The following is a 17,850-nucleotide window of genomic DNA, read 5'->3' as shown; positions in this document are numbered from 1 at the left end:
TGGGACCATGCCTTATGGCAGAGAGGTCGAGCCTTGCGTCCCTCTCGTTTCCCATTCTCCTTGAACCAAGTGCAGCATGAATCCGCTTCGGACCTGGCGTTTCTGCGTAAAGTAGTTCGCTCGGGTCTGACGCTAGTTGTTGCTAGCTAATGACCAAACAGGAAAAACCAAACTCAGGTCGATCCTAAGTGGGAACGGCCAGGATACTTCCGCTACGTGGCAGACTCGGGAAGACCTAGATTGCAAAACCCGTAACATTCCATGGGAGTGCCGGGCGGAGCTTTCTAGACATCCTTCCCGATGGACTGCTAAGACGTGTCCGGAATGATTCTAGCGGACACATTACAGTAGCTAGAAGTCGAGCCTCTAATAGGCGTTGTAGCTCAATTAGGTGTTTCGTCCATGCTTCCTTTCCATCCCATCTCTCTTGGATGGCAACTCTCAAGCTAGAGGGACAAAGAATTCCACTGGAACAATGGTTTCAGTGCCATAGGTCAACTTAAAGGGAGTCTTATCCATAGTCATTTTATAGGCTGTTTGATAGGTCCATAAGGCTACCATCAGCTTGTTGTCCCAAGTCACTGCACAAAGTAGAGACTACCTCGGTCAGGACGTTCACCGAGATCTTATTTTTGGATTCAGCTTGGTCGTTTGCTTGAGAATAGTAGGATGAAGATTTCCTATGGATGATTAGGAAGGTAGACAAGAGGTGGGCAATCACTGCATTGATGAAGTGTGTGCCTTGGTGTTGAATGCTGAAATGACTAGGCTTTTTGGTTGATTTTTGTTATTTTTGAGGCCTGAATGGTTGATTTTTGATGGATTTTGAGTGATAATTGGTTGTTTTGGAAGTGTTTAAAAGTGTTTTGGATGATATTGATTATGTTTTGGAAGCTCATGATGATTCTTAGTAGAAATATGAGGCTCTGTGATATTCTGATAGGTTCTGTTGAGGTTCTGATTGGTTATGATACCTTCTGTTTAGCTTCTGTTTTGTTTTGATTTTCTTTTGTATGAAGCATGGATTGATGATTGATGAAGGTTGAAATCTTTTGAAAGCTTATTGAATAGTTTTTGATAGTTTGGAATGGTTTTAGTATGAGTTATGAGGATCTGATGACCTTCTGTAACCCTTTGTTGATCTTTTGTAGACCTTCTGTAGAGCCTCTGTCTCTGCTTTGTTCCTGTTCTGTTTTGTTCTATAGATCTTCTGTAAGTGTTCTGTGAAATGTATATGTGACTTTGGAAAAGTTTTCTAACTTTTGGAAATGATGAATCTAAGTTCAAAAGAGCTAAAACAAATGGAAGAAGTAGCTACTGAAGACTAAAGAGAAGATTGAAGTGAAGTGATAGTAGTGAGCTATGAAGAGACACTGTAGTGGCTTTGGTGCCCTTTCATACCTCCCATACCTCTTGGGAGGTGCATCCACAACCTAAGAAGGATTATTGAGAGTGATTATTGAGTATTGTAGTGAGGAGATGATGTACTATTGATTGAGAGAGAAAGAGAGAGTCAAAGATAGTCAGGGGTAGGAGTGCTCATACTGAGCTAGATGCTTTGAAGACTCAGCTCAAGGAGAGCTTTCAAATGAAGGACATGGGGCATACCTCTCATATACTTGGCATGCGCATTATGCATAATTCCTCTAAGGGAGTTCTCTACCCGTTTCAAAAGGAGTACATCCATAGAGTACTTGAGCGATTCCATATGCAGGGTGGTAAGTCTATTGGCTTTTTGTTACCTTCTCATATGATGGCCAAGCAGATACATTGTTCCCAACCAGATGATGAGAAGACTGAGATGACCAAGTTTCCTTATACATCTACGATGGGAAGCTCACCATATGCCCCCTATATGCCATGATAGTCACTAGACTTGACATGTAGTTATAAGGGAAGTTGTGGCTCCTTATATGGCAACACCTAAATGGCAATATTGGGATGCCATGAAGGATATCATGAGATACCTTATAGATATAAATAGTTTTTATGGTTTCCATGAAATTGGAGTCATGGGCTATACAAACTCTAATTATGCAACATATGTAGACAATAGGAAGTCTATCTCTAGCTATATCTTCACCTTTATTGGAGATGATGTTTCTTAGATATCTAGGGTGCAAAAATACACCGCCTTGTCTATTAGCAAAGTTGAGCATATGCAAGGAGGCCCTATGGTTAGGACTTCTAGTTATAGAACTTGGTATGATTGACTCCTACATTGTATTACATTTTAACTCTACACATGCTATCTAGTTGGTACATAATCTAGTCTTTCATGCAAAGACAATGTATATTAAGATCCTTTACAACCTTATCAAAGAGGTGGTTGAGCACAAGAAAATAGATCTTATCAAGATCCCTATAGATAAGAATCATATAGATCTACTCACTAAAAGTTTCCCTATGAAACATTATGACTTTGGAAGATGATGATTGTAGGATGGGGTGATGTCTATTCCTCATCATATTGTATACATATTGTACTTTATCAACTTATTCTCCTCACTCAAGTACATTCACCTTTAAGAGGGAGGTTATTGGGGGTTAGAGGTCGCATGTGTCTAGTCACCTACATTTACTTTGTACATAATGCATGCACACTTATATACTATAGGTGGCCACCTATCATTCTCACTTTATTATTTATTCTTTCTATGACAATAGAATAAGGGAAGGAAAGCCACACATTGTGATTGTTGGAGTTTCTCATATTGTGAGCACCTTGAGGTAACATCCTCCATAGCTAGGATTTGATCTCATGAGTAGTGGACACTCTGTTTTCTAATATGGTATCGGAGTGAGAAGTATCCTTAATTTAAGTTCACGTGTAGCTTGGCAATTTGTATATCATCTTCATCTCATTTATTTTTCCTTGAAATCAACCCACTAAGATAGAATTCATGCATCTAGAAATGGTTACTTGCACACCCCCACTAAGTCCACTTGCTTTCTAAATCAAGTCAAAATTAAGTGGTGAGATAACAGTTAGCACACTATCCTCCTTTATAGTCTCTTCATTTATAGATCTTAGAAGGCCCATATCTTGAGATACAAATCAAATTAGTTGGAGATCTAAACTCAAAAAGTGTTGAATAGCTTTAGGCATAACTTGTTGGCACCTCAATTGACCACATCACACATTCTATGACCTGGCATTATAGGATTTCCCTAATCAAGTGTAAATTTTGCTACTACACAAGTGGCCCATTAATATTCCCTATAGTGAGCTTTATTGAATGAGCTTTCATAGGGCTTTCAAAGATCTCATTGTAGGCTAGCTCCATCTAGGAGGGCTCTACAAAATTCTATCTACAACTCACAATGAGTAAAATACACAGAGAAGGTGATATGGAAGCCATAGCGAAAACTCTTCAAAGCTCACTATTGTTCTTATTTCTCAACCTCTTTAGACTATGGTCAAATTCTACTTCTCAGCTATTCAGAATGCTAAGCTATGTGGAATCTACCAACATGGAATACGTGCAAAACAAGATGATAAGAAGTATAATCAAAAGATGGATAAGGAAGCTCACAAAAAATGGAGAAGACAAAAAGAAATAGAAGCTCGAAGAAAGTGGAGAAGTGAAAACTCAAACAAAGAGTATTACTTTGACTTTTTTCTCAATAATTGGAACCTGTATGGTACACGAGTTTTTGAGGACTTTTCATGTAGATCCTACTCAAATCTAGGTATTATTGATTGATCAATATTTACATCAGTGGCGAGGTTTCATTTATTTAGTATTTTCTCCATATTTTGTATCCTTGGACTTTGTAAGTCCTAGAAGTAATTTATTTTCTTGATAATCCTAGGTTTCAAGTATTAGAAGTTTCCATTTGTGTAATCCTAGTAGCACTACCATATGTCTCTATGATGTAACCTTGGACTTTATTGATCAAAAGTAAGTTCTAGAGGTCTCTCTTATAGTAATCCTAGTTGAGATATTTTATCATATTTTGTGATCGTGGTCATTGTTCTAGATGTTTTATCCTATTTTCTAATATTGATCATTGTTCTAGATGTTTTCCTATTTTGTAATCCAAGACATTGTTCTAGATATTTTTTAATCTTTATCTACGAAGTGAGTACCACCTAGCCCATCTTTTGTATATTTTCTATCCATTATGCGAACCTAGATTCGAGCCAGGGAGGGCATTAGAAATAGGCTCCTCAACTAGGCTCATAGGAATGCTTCCTTGTTTGTTGGAAAATGGAGATGTATTGGACTCAATTTACATGTATGAGAGAATTTTAGGTCAACCCACTTTGAGATCATTAATGATGTCAGAACATCAACTTGTATTAGCCTATATAAGAGGCTTCTTCTCTTTGTATCTTGAGACACTCTATTTATCTAATGAAGCTTATTGTATGTTTTATTTAGCTTATGTCCAGCTATCTCTCTCTTTTCTCTCTACACACTTCCACACATTATGAGCATCTTGAGATATCATCCTCTATAGTTAGGCTTTGAGCTCACGAGTAGTGGAGACTGTGTTTTCTAACACTTTTAACATGCAAGAAGATTGCCTCACAACCACTCTTCAACTCTTCAATGTTTTAGATGTAAATTTATGGCATATACCCTTTGGATTCTACAAGTTTGGCTACATTGACACTTCCTCATACAACCCATCACTATTAGGTGGCAATGGCATAGCAACTGTCTTTCTCGTCAACTGTCTTACTATTTCAACAACTGCATCAACTCATTCTTTCAACATGAACCCTTCTTGTTGAGAAAACTTTGCTATGACTCCAAGCATCTCTAAGGAGCATACTTGAAGCACCTTGTTTTTAGCCTTATTTTTTGCATTTATTATTGTTGAAATTACAATCATGATATCAACAAAACTAAGCCCATCATAGATCCGTAAAATGCCCTCATTTACAACTGGCAACCCATATTTTCTTAGCTCTTTTCCAACTTTTCCTATGTACAACCAACCCGAATTGCTTGCTATAACCAAGTAAAGCCAACAAAAAATACATTCTTTTTCTACTTTAGGTGGTGAGAGCATCCTCTAGGTGCAACACTATTGTAGCCCCATATTACAGCAATGTTTATTGAAAAATTGGTTCTTTAAATATCTTTGCATTTGGAGGCAAAGCATAATCTCTTAAAGTGTCTCGATTCCTTAGATGATCCACACACAGTGAGAAATTGGATAGCCTTTTACCATCTTTGCTCCTGACTCTAGCATAAGCTAAGCCATCATCCAATACTTTTGTCTCCACATGAATATATGTAATATATGGTTGTCCCAAAATCACTAGATATGAAGAACTATCTTCCACAAAGAAATGTTGCTCTTCTTGTATATCCCTAGCTTTTTTAACATTTGAACATGTAGCATAGAGATTGCCTAAAGAGTTATTTGCATGCCCCATTCTCCAACCATGATATATGTCAACTAGCCATCCAAGATTTTCAAATTAACTGCAAACCATCACATTGAATTTTTACCATGGTCAAGTAAAGCAACGCATGGAGTCTCACCCTCCCCAACCTTAACCATAATTTCTATTGTAGCTCATGCCCAATGATTCTATGTATAATGACTTTTAGGGATAAATCTTGAAGCCTCATCGTTAGTATGATGCATTTGCCTAACTCTAATATGAGTGTTGCTACAAAATAATTGAATTTTCACTACATCATTATTTTTACTCTCAATCTACTAATTTACAACATCAACCCTCTCCAAAACAACATATTTATTTTTCTAATAAGCAACCCATATGCCTTACAAATTAGTCTTCTCTTCTACATACATCAAAGCAATAACTAGATCACCAAGAAATTGTCTCTTTCTCTTTATTATGTCAATGATTTCATCATGAAATTTGCACTTAGCAATACCAAGAATCTCCCCAAGTGTGAATTCTACCTCGTTGTTAAGAATATACTCTTTAAGTACTTTCTTGAGATATGTTGTAGCCTCTATATCAAATTGCAGCTTGTAGCCTGGCTATTTACCCTTTTGCTTCCTAGTATGTTTCCCATCCTACTTTCTTTCTTGTGCTACATTGTCCATTACATGCTCCAAAGTATACTGAAGCCTTTAGTTGCCCAAGACTTTTTCATGTCACACTCTTTGATGTCCTTGTAGTGTCATCATCTCTCTTCCTCTTATCTTCCAGAATCACATCTGTATTATGCACCTTAGCCAAGTATGCACACATTGAGTAAGAGTCAACTAGCGAGTTCAACCAATCATGCCACGGGTTCTTCTCCTTGCATGAGTCAATTCATTCTTTGAAACTTTGCTCTTCTTAACTATATGCATTGCATGGGACCATATTTCACTATTCAAGACATCATAACCCTTTTTGGTATTTTATCTATTTGCAAACTAGAGGTAGCATCATGCACTATTGCATATGCATTCTAGGCAGCTAGTTTTTCCAACAATTTTCAAATGCCTCCCTTCCCAAAGTTCAAAGAAAGAGGTAAGCATGTCTTGTATGCATGGATTTTACCATCCTTCCCAAAGATAATATGCCTTTATAATGCATCACAGTATGAAGCACAGTCACATCTCCCATGTTGAGGGCTAACACACCACATACATCTATGTACAAAGCTCTCACACAGAGGCCTAAGTGCTGTTGCTCACTGTTTCTCATCCAACTATGCAGCCTCTGAGTTAATCGATCAGAAGATAAGATCAGCAAAAGCTATAGATCACACATTTCCTTCACCAACTCATCCATAACATCCTCTTTTAATATTAGAATAGCAGGTCCAACCTTCAGAATAGCTATAGATACAAGTGGCTTAATTACAATTTCAATAATCTTGCCAAAAGTAGTAGTTAAGTCCCTAACAATCTTTTCCTTCTTCTATGCTTCTTGACGAGAGTATTTAGAACATCACTAACATTCCATCATTCTATTTTAAGCTCCATTTTAATAGATTGATATTCCAACAGATCATCTAGCTTCTCTTGTAAAGGAAGATCTACAACCTATAAAAAGATCTCAATTTTTTGGGACTCAAGAGAGTGTTGCTCTACAATATCCAACTACTTATATCTACTTTCAAACTCTCATAGTAGTTTAGTAGCTACAAGTCTTTTATTCTGTTTCATGACCCACCCTTTAAATGTTCCAGATTGGTATTTTCTATGCAAAAATTATCTCTTAATGCCTTCTTAAGAACATGCTAATAATCATCTTGAGGCATGAAGGAAGAGAACTAAAACTTCTCTAAGATGTAAGGGTGACTCTTGGCCATCAAAGGAGGTTTTTGAATCTTTTGGGGGGTTTTTCTATGGCCATCAAATGAGGGTTTTTGAATATTTTTGGGGGCATCCTAAATAGGGTAAACAAGGTACACAACAAGACAGCTTGTTGTCCATAAGGATTTTGTCTTCTTGTATTGGCTTCAAGAGCATCTATTCAAGGCATCTCACTCTCTACCACAGGGGTTGCTTTGTACTTATCAAAGACTTAACCTTGAGAGGTTTGGGAACAATTTAAGATATTTTAATATAGTTGTAATACATAGTAAAAAAGAGGGTCATATGCCAGGGTTTTCTTCATCATCAACCAATTCTACCAATTGGAATTGCTTTTGGATGGTTAGAGGAATGCTTAGTATTTGTCAAAGACATAGTTTTGGGAGACTTTGGAGCAACTTAAGTGAAATTTAGTGCTATTGTAATACATAGTGAAAAAAGGGTTAAAATACAAAAATAAGACCCATATAGGGTTTTCTTCATCTTTATCCATCTCTAACAATTGATATTGGTCTCGGGTGCTGGGATTGGTCTTCCCTCATCAAAATTAATATACTTTTATAGATTTTTTATGCTTTTCCTATTGCAAACCTATGAACAATAGGCCTTTAATTTTTCTTATTCAAGGTCAGGGTTTTTGTTGGGCTATTGATTTTGAGTTGATATATTTTCTCAACAAAGATTGAATTGATCTTGTAGTGTTGTACATGGTAGCAATACAAAGGCTTGTTGCAAATTCCTTTGGTGCATAAATTGTATCTTCCTTCTCTCTTCTTCTTCACTTTAACCTCTATTCTCCATGCCCTTACTTCTAAAACCTCCATGGTTCTAGCTTTCAACCTTTGATTGCCGTCAACAAGGTGCAAGATGGGAGATACATCAAGATTGGGTTCAAGTGATATGATTCACCAATTGATGCAGAAATGAATATGGTTTTGTAGGCACAATAGCAACAACAACAATAACAACAAAGAATGCATGCTTCTACAAAATTAGAGTCAAATGTGGTAAAGACTTTATAGACTATAGAGTAGGAGATAAAATTGTTTAATGGATGGAATGTATAAACATATTTGCCTTTGTATGCAATGAATATGCAATTCTATGGGGTGGCTCAAATTGCATGGAGCCAATATTTTGTATGAATCACTATGCAAAAATTAAAGGCAATGATCACAGAATTTTATTGCTTTAGTATTGCATGAGCTTTTGCCTCATTTCCCTTCCCAACTGAGAGCAGCCCTCCAAGACAAGTTGTGCCTATTTTTCCACGTTGTTTGGTACTCCAATCTCCCCTATTTCTCCTGTTTCAAAGTTTAATAAGTTTCCCCTCTTATCTCCTACACAAGGTCACATGCCATTAAGCTCCTAGTTAGTGATTTATATGATTTCCCTCCTAGTCATTTTTTTTTTCAAAGATTCCCATTTGTCAATAGACATGCAAACAATTCATTGCGATAGCTCCATCTCGTAACACCTATCTTTGACATGCATACTACTGAAAGCATAAGGGCATGACTTCCCTTGTAGTTTCATAACATAGGTATACAATCATTTAACAACAGATTTGTCTCATCAATGAAGCGTTTATCTTTCATCATTATCGATAACTTGGAACCAAAAGGCAACTAAGCCAATGATAAGTAAATGAATGGAAATATATCTCATAATATTCCAATAATCATGAATGAAGAGAGTATCCATAACATCCTCAAACATAGTACATAGATTTGATATTACATGACTATCTTCTCTCTCACACATACTCTCATTCTCTCTCAAAGATAAAATCTAAGAATTGACTAAAAATCTCAACTTGGTCATCGAGACACCCCCAAGAGATATGCTTGATATAAAAGGGCATTAGAGTTATTAGAGTGTCTCTTCATAGTCCTCGATCACTTGAGTCTAGTCTATAGGTGTAGGGATTTCATTGCATTAATGAACTAGAGGAGGATAGGGCTTGGAATGCCAACATGAGCGTTGTAAGGGATGTTATGCCACCTTAATTTTGAACAAGCTTACATGGACTCACTTTGGCCACATAAGGCAGGTTGAACTACAAATACGGTGAACTATGCTTGGTGGGATTTCAAGGATGGATCACCTAAACTAATTGCAAGGGGTACTATAGATATTGACAATCCGAAGGACATTATTTTCCAATTAGAAAGGCCCTATGGTCAAAGAGGAGTATTGAAGTCTACACAGTATAAAAAAGAGGAAAACCTAGCTTGACAAGGTGGGAAAACCTAATGTGTATTCATTGTCGATGATCTCATAGAGGAAGTGAAAACTAAACTATTAAATCTTGCAAGGGGATAATTAGATATGTTTGCTTGATTATATGAGAATTTGAAAAGGTTAATCTTTAAAATTCTTAAATGCACTATTTCAATGGTAGAGCAGACATTGGAATTGCAAATGAAAATGCCGTATAATGAATCCAAGGTATATGCATATAGTTATAGAGGATCTGAACAAGCTTCTCAAAGTTGGATCCACATATAAAATTGAACACGTAGACTAGGTGTCATCAATGCTAAACAAGAATGGTAAAACCTAAGTGTGTGATATTCTAAAGGGAAAAACTCTTACTTGGAGATTTGGACTAGGTAGTTATTAGTGATCGGAATATCATGTAGTGCTTTAGATTAATGAGAGGCTATTCTAGCCATTGTCCAAGTCAGTCATAGCCACAGGGTTGTGGGGGTTAGCATGTGAGGTACGATAGTGTGCTAAATATGAGAGAGTTGTTGAGTCCACTTTAGGTCCTAACAAGTGGTGCATTTTCTGCAAGTCCTTTAGGATTTCCAACACGGCCTAAAGCTCAATTCTAGAGTGTAGCCCCTCCATTTAAAAGTAGAGAGAGAGTTTCTTGATAAGAATGAGAGTAAAGGCTAGAGATCTTTTGCAAGTACTCCCTTGATTGTAATAGTCCCCTATAACTTAGAGTTAGCAGCCTACATCTCCTTGTTGTAAGAATAATCCAAATACATGTAAGACTGGTAGTCTACCCCCTAACACAAGCAGTTAGCTGGCAATTCATTCCTCCTAGGAGTAGTTATAGTGGTGGATCAACTCCACCTAGTGGTGCCACAAGTACTGCTAGAATCACTTTAAAGTCTATTTTTACATCTACAATGATGGCATAGTAGCCACCTTTGATATCAGCTCCTTAGGTGGTTCAAATTCCAATAGGCACAATGGCCCTATCTACTCTAGGATATCTATTGCCTATATTGAATGGAGATCCAAATGAGGATGTAAAATTGCATATTTAGGACTTCCAAAAGTTGATATTTAATTGCTATGAAAGGTTCTACATCATTTTTCATAGAGAGTTCTTCCCCAAAAAGGGTGGGAAATATTGGTTGCATATCCTTAATGAGACTCACTAGGATTTTAATGAGCATAAAAGCATATGCTCAAAAGCTATGGAGGTGTCTTTGTGCCTGGATGCAATGATTCCACAACCTCTTGCTACCAAATTATAGTTTTTCTTGAGAAGATTAGCCTTTACAATCCAACTTTACTTTACTAATATTGCACCCAATGATATTGATGGAGCTATAACTATAGTAGGGGGGTAAAGTCTAGAATTTAGCGGCTTATGCATCAAGAGAGTAAGCCCTCTCGATTCTTGGAGTGGTGGCAAATGAAATGCTAACTAGGTATAATTAATTACATGCATTACCTTAGTAGCTCTATCAATTAGAGTTAGGGACCCTTAAATCAAGGGTTTCTGTAATTACCTACCCCTAGTATGCCAAATGTTGTCCAATTGTGATGCCTATGATGTCTATAAGTAGTGGACAAGTTCATGTGGTAAACCAAGGGGCCATACAATTAGCAAGCCCCCTATAAATAACAAAACCTTATATGGGGGTAGCAAAAACTAAGGTTGCTATTTATGAATCTTCTGCATTTAATATCATAGGACATGATGATATGATCATGGAGCAATATCGCCAAATCATAATATACATTAATTTTCCAAAATGTCAAAATAGAATTTGATGGGTATTAGGAGGCCTAATGATGCAGGTCCATCAAGATTCAACCACAAGTAGTGTGGCAATCAACACCTTTTGTGCAATTGTCCACATGTAAAGTGTGATACATGCGAAAAGTCAAGGGATATGGCAAATACAAGCTAAAGTAGTTATTAGTGGTGTGCATTTTGACTTGCCCTTGAGAATGACCATATGGGAATGGGTTACTAGAGTGCTTTTGCTAAGCCCTCAATAGAAGTTTCGTGAAACTCGAGACACTGTTGCTAGCTTAGAATCATTTGAGTAGTTGGCAATAAAGTTCAAGAATGTACATAAGTTCTCCTTACATTCCTTGGTGTCCCCATTGTTAATAACAAGGGTATGTTCCAATGAGTGCCATTGGCATAAAGTTTGTAGCTTTTACTACAAGATAGACCATGAAGCTTACAAATGTTACCACCTTAAAGGATGAAGCTTTTACTACAAGATAGACCATGAAGCTTACAAATGTTACCACCTTAAAAGATAGACCATGGCACTACAGGAGAAGAGGAAGATGCGGGAGAGGAGAGCACACAATGTAGGTGTTGTCCAGCTGAACTGACAGCCTTATTGCACTATCATTTTATATATGAATAAAGAATGGGCGGTCATAGTATACACGGGTAGGCCCAGAGGCCTTTTACCCCAACAACCTCCCATTAAAAGGCCGATGTGGCTAGGGAGTGAAAACAAAGAAAAGAAAAAAAAGACAAGGTGAGGAATCATAACATCTCACCCAACACCCAATCGGAAAGCGAGCTGTGCAAGAAGTGTCGGGAACCTCTGTAGAAGAAGAGTCAAGCATCCCCGAGTCCATGACATCCAGGAGATAAGCGATCCCACAACTCCATACAACGGAGCAATCCAAGAATGCTTCTCATGAAGCAAGCACAACTCATCAGTGCACGGCTGTAAAGCATCAGAGTCGTGCATAGCATCAGGGTGGCGCATATAAGACAACGGAGAGCAGTCAAACTCTCCGCAGTCAATCACTGAAAGAGGGCCAACATCCCAGACACTCGTCCAATGGGGTCTCAAGACTACATGTGGCCTCAGCGAAGTGAAAGACTGACATATGGCTGGTTGTCTACCCTGCAAAACGACAAGAAAACTGCTCTCATGAGCTTGCAAGGGGTCTAGCAACTAACCACCAACATCCTAACCCTGACTGCTATGCATAGCTACGTCATCTAGGCAATAAGTGCCTCATTTTCAGCATAAACAGCTTGCTGTAATGGCACTGCATCTGTTGTAAAATCAGCCATAAAGCGTACTAAAGACTCATCAAGAGGGCTAAGAGGTGTCTGCGTCTCATAGAAGACAGCATGAGGCTGCGTATGACCTGCTGGGCATCCAAATCCCATAATCTGTAGGCCTTAAAGTCACTCACCATCTCCATAACCAAGGAGGATACATCTACGTGACATAGGCTCATGTGGCATATGTACAAATGCTTGGCAGCAAAACATCCTCAAATAGGAGGGTTGCATGCCGCTCCATGCCTCATGGGGTGTAATACCATCCAAGGTCAAGCACGGCGTCCTATTAACCAAATAGACAGCTGTCATAAGGGCCTCAACCCAAAAGCCATAAGACAACCCAGCTGTGGTAAGCATAGAAGCAACCTTTGCCTGTAAGGTCAGACACATACCATGAGAAATCCCATAATACAGTGGGCACAAGAAATCAATGCCATATTGCTCATAAGAGGTCCAAAAGCTGGGAGAGAGAGCATGACTCTCATAATCCATCTGCAAGCACCTAGGCCTGCTATCAGCAGAATCCATAAACTTGTCAAGCATAATTGCAACGTCCTCAATCTGCACCAAGGGAAAAGCCCAAATATGATGGGTAGCATGATGAACAAAGGTCACAAAGTACGACGCTCCACCAAGTGACTGGGAAGGCATAGGTCCATATACTGCACAATCGACAAGATCTAGAGGAGCATGCCTCATACGATCGCCATAAGCCAAGGGGGCTCTGCAAGGACCAAGAGTACAATCAGGGCAAGCATCAAGATTTGAAAGTGACATAGGAGGCAGCAATGAGTCTGAACGAGACAAGATCTCCATCTCTCTGTGGTGCATATGGCCTAGGCGATAATGCCATAACAATGCATGTGGTATCCAGATAACTGCAACCATAGAATCTTCCACATGAGAGATATGCACTAGGTAATGAGAACCAACTCGAGAACCTCTAGCCAGAACCAAGCAACTATGATAGATTTTCCATGACCTATCCTGAAGAGAAACAGAGTAACCTGCATCATGCAACTGACTGACAAAAATCATGCTCTTACTGAGCATGGAAACATGTAGAACATCCCTGAGCATAAGAGAAGTCCCATTAGGCAAAGCTAGGTGTATGTTCCCTATACCAACAATAGCATAAGTCTGCTCAAGGCCCAGATCAATACATCCATCAACCTCCCTATAAGAAGAGAACCATGCTCTATGAGGGGTTGCATGACAAGATGCCATAGAGTTGAAAAGCCAATCAAAGGCATGGGCCTGATCATTGAGCAAGTAAGCTGTAGGGAAACTAGATGACAGGAGGACATGCTCAACTGCATCATCATGGGTAACTGCATGTACCTCACCACTAGAAAGAGTGGTAATACCTGCTGCATCGCTGACTCTCTGCTCATGTCGAGTCCCGTCTCTGTCTCTGTTGCTCTCTAATCCGTCTAAAGCATTTTCTTTGAACATGCCCAAGCTTCCCACAATGGAAGCAAACAACATCTGAAGTAGAAGAATCTGTAGAAGATGACAAGGAATCCAAGTCATCATGAATAGGGCTATCCATAGCATCCACGGAGCTCAAGCAGTCAAGGGCTGTCCCAACATAGGGAAACCTGCTCATAAAGACAATCATCTGGTAGTACATCAATGGTAGAAGCATGCTGCAAATGCTCATGAAACCTCAATGGATGGGATGACATAAAGGCATCAATCAAAGATGCAAAAGCTCCCACATGAAGAAGAGTCATAGCCAATTGCATGACATAACCAACCACAGTACAATAAAGCATAAGACATCTGTCATAAGAGCATATGATATTCAGCCATGAAATCAGCCCATAACCATATGCATATGCATAGCTCTGCAGTACATCATGCCACCAAGGAACATCCAAGTTAAGTAAAGACCCGACAAGTGGCAAAGCATCCTGCAAGAGTCAAGCTCCAAGTGAAGCCCAAATATCTATACAAAAACATCCAAATAAGTGGCTCTGTAAGGTATACAACAGTAGACCATGTGCATAGACGGGTAAGCATACATAGCATCTGCTCTCTAACATGGACGGGCAATAGGAGCCCAACTAGCATAGAAGCTAGACAACAGAGGAGCAAGAAAGCCATAACTGTAAATCCCAAGCACTATCCAAGTCCACTGATCAATAAGTATCCCGCATATCAAATGCAAACGAGCAATCACAGCTCAATAGGCAACTGCCAAAACAAGGGAGCAGCTCACTGCTCAATACCTATAAGTGCATCTAAGTAATAGCCAAGATCCATAATCGGAGCATCAAATCCCATATAGCATCCAAGGTCGCAACAGAAAAAGCCAAGTCAATGTCCAACTGCTCAAGGGAATACTCAAATGAATGTCGAGACGAGCTCAAACAACTGCCATCCACAGCCAAAGCATAAAGCATTCACCAAGACGTCATAACCCGTACTGGGTAGCCTAGGCATAAACCATGTCATAGATGAAATGCCAGCTGCAAAGAAGTGATAGTCAAACCCAAATCGAGCTCTAATCTCAGCTCAAAAGCATTCGGAAGCATAAACAAGACATGTGACATAGTCCAAATACATCATGACATCATACCGAGTAGCCGGGATAGGCATAACCCAACTGTAGCATAAATAGCTTCAGCCCTGAAGTTTCCAGCAGCATATAACCTCTGTAAACTGAGCAAATCAGTGCTCAGTCCAAGCTCAAATCCATAGGCAAACCATAGGCATACATTCCCGTATGTATAGGCACCAACCGGGCATAATCGGGCATCAAATGCCAAGACCTGTAAGCATAAAATTGAAGTAACAGGTGGCTGCCCTGTTTTGGACAGATCTAGGATTGTTCCAAACAATCAATGGCTGAGCTAAATCAGCTCCAAATGCGTCTCACATAAGAGGCATAATATCCACAAGTGATCCGGTATCAATAGACATCAGTAGAAGCATCACATAAGCCATAGGCATACAAATATATGCTGTCTCAGACCTGAAATCTGTTGCAAAATATTCTGTCATCAGAATTTGGCAAATTTGACATCACAATCGCATCCGGAGCGTGCCAAAACCCCAACTTAGACTCTTACCTTGCCCGAATCGGGTCCCGAATGCCCGAGATATGACAAAAAGAGTGATTTTTTGGGCCAGATTTTGAAACAGGCGCAAAAACAAACGTGAGCTAGCTGAGGGAGTCTGCTGTCCCACGTGTCAACAATGGGGCCCAAAGGGGGCACAAATGGGGACCAAAGAAGGCCTACACCAAGCCTCAGCAAGCCTTGATAGGCTGGAAGCAAGATCTAGGTGAAGGAAGCTCCAAGAGGTGTGAGCTATGGTTAACCGCCCACAACCTGTGAAAACCCTGTTGAGCTGAAAACTGAGTGAGAATGAAGATCTCATACCTCGTGTGGAAGGCTCGGATGAGCTCTTGAAGACCCGCTCTGATACTAGTTGAAGGGGATGCAATGGCAGTGGAGAAGGAAAAGAGGAAGATGCGGGAGAGAAGAGCACACATAATGTAGGTACTGTCCAACTGAACTGACAGCCTTATTGCACTATCATATTATATATGAATAAAGAATGGGCGGTCACAGTATACACGGGTAGGCCCAGAGGCCTTTTACCCCAACACTAAGCCCTCAATAGAAGTTTCATGAAACTTGAGACACTGTTGCTAGCTTAGATTCATTTGAGTAGTTGGCAATAAAGTTCAAGAATGTACATAAGTTCTCCTTACATTCCTTGGTGTACCCATTGTCAATAACAAGGGTATGTTTCAATGAGTGCCATTGGTATAAAGTTTGTAGCTTTTACTACAAGATAGACCATGAAGCTTACAAATGTTACCATCTTAAAGGATTCAAACCACTCCCCCAAGTAAGTCCACTTGCACGCCCCTATATTTCTCATCAAGCTACCCCTCAAATTTCTCATTTACCAAAAGAAAACTATTCTTATTACTTAGAATCCCACCCCATCTTGTCATCCTCTACAAATACTCTATTGTTAACTACTCCTCTTCAACCCTACATATGCCACCTCTTCTATACCACCCTCCACAAGATTGAGGGTCCCTCGTAGTCCCCCTCACTGACCCATATTGTACTATAGGAATATAGAACACATATATTATCAAAGTAGATGCATCTTCCTTGAAGGAAGCCCCCCATGCTAGTTTTTCCCAAGTTTTCATTGCCATCATACTTGAGAGTGCCCCAAAACCAAATATGCACAAGCACCTAAACCACGAACTTGATCGATATCCCTTCCCTTACTATTAGTGCACTCACCCCCTTGGTGGCTATTCTCTTACAAGCACAAGCACAAGTAGAGCCCCTAAAAACTCCTTCCTATCTTATAGAAAGATTTCTAGGTAATAGGTAAATGAATTCACAAGAGAAAAATGCTCTATCTTTTAGAGGGAAGGCTATTGATAAAATTACTAAGGCCTCAAGATAGCAAGAAGGCTTGAATGTTATAGAATAGTCTTTTCGGCAAACTTAGAAGTAGTTATGCCATCTATTCCTGATAGCAAGGATGGCCAAGACCGTCAGTGATCCATGTCTAGGTGAAGCTTTGCTTCATGACATTGGCAATGGTAAGTGGCTTCATCTCTCTCTTCCCCAAGCTTGCATTCTAAGTCCTCTAGTTTCAAAAACATGCGTAGAATATACTTGATCAAGTCAAGGGTTTGCAATCTAATATAATTAGAACCACAATACCTACTAGTGTCAATTGTCACATAGTGTTGGATATTCCTATCATTGCTAACTCTGGTAGCCCATGACCCTCGGTTGAGATTAAAGGGCATACTACTGAAGGGGCCATAGTGGTAAGCTTAGGAATTAACATAATGCCTAAGACCACACTTTTAACATGAGGGATTACAATTACTCAACCCACTCCTTTTGCCATCTATCTGTATAGAAAATATTTAGGAAGAGCAACCAATGGGATTGGTTGAAGGGATCCTAGTACACATACAAGATCTCCAATTCCATATGTCCTTCCTCATAGTAGACATCCCAGCCATGGATGTACCCATTGCTTATTGGCTATCCATGGTTGCACTTTGCTAGGGTATACCAAGATTGGGACATGGATGAGTTATGGATTAAGCATGCCAATGGGCTAGCACTATTGCAATTAGAGAAGGGGCATGATGACTCCTGTATCATGATACCTTTCATGGAAGTTACCACACCCACTTGACCAACTAGCCCCCAATCCCTAGATTACTCCATCGTCTTAAACTAGCTAGGGACATTCTCATGCAATATGGTGCCAATAAGTGAGCTTCCCCTTGCCACTCCACCAAA

Source organism: Lygodium microphyllum, chromosome 10 (assembly GCF_053477565.2).
Source record: "Lygodium microphyllum isolate KBCC chromosome 10, Lygodium_microphyllum_v1.1.10, whole genome shotgun sequence".
In the NCBI taxonomy this organism is placed as follows: domain Eukaryota; kingdom Viridiplantae; phylum Streptophyta; class Polypodiopsida; order Schizaeales; family Lygodiaceae; genus Lygodium; species Lygodium microphyllum.
Note: the sequence above shows the minus strand (reverse complement) of the source record.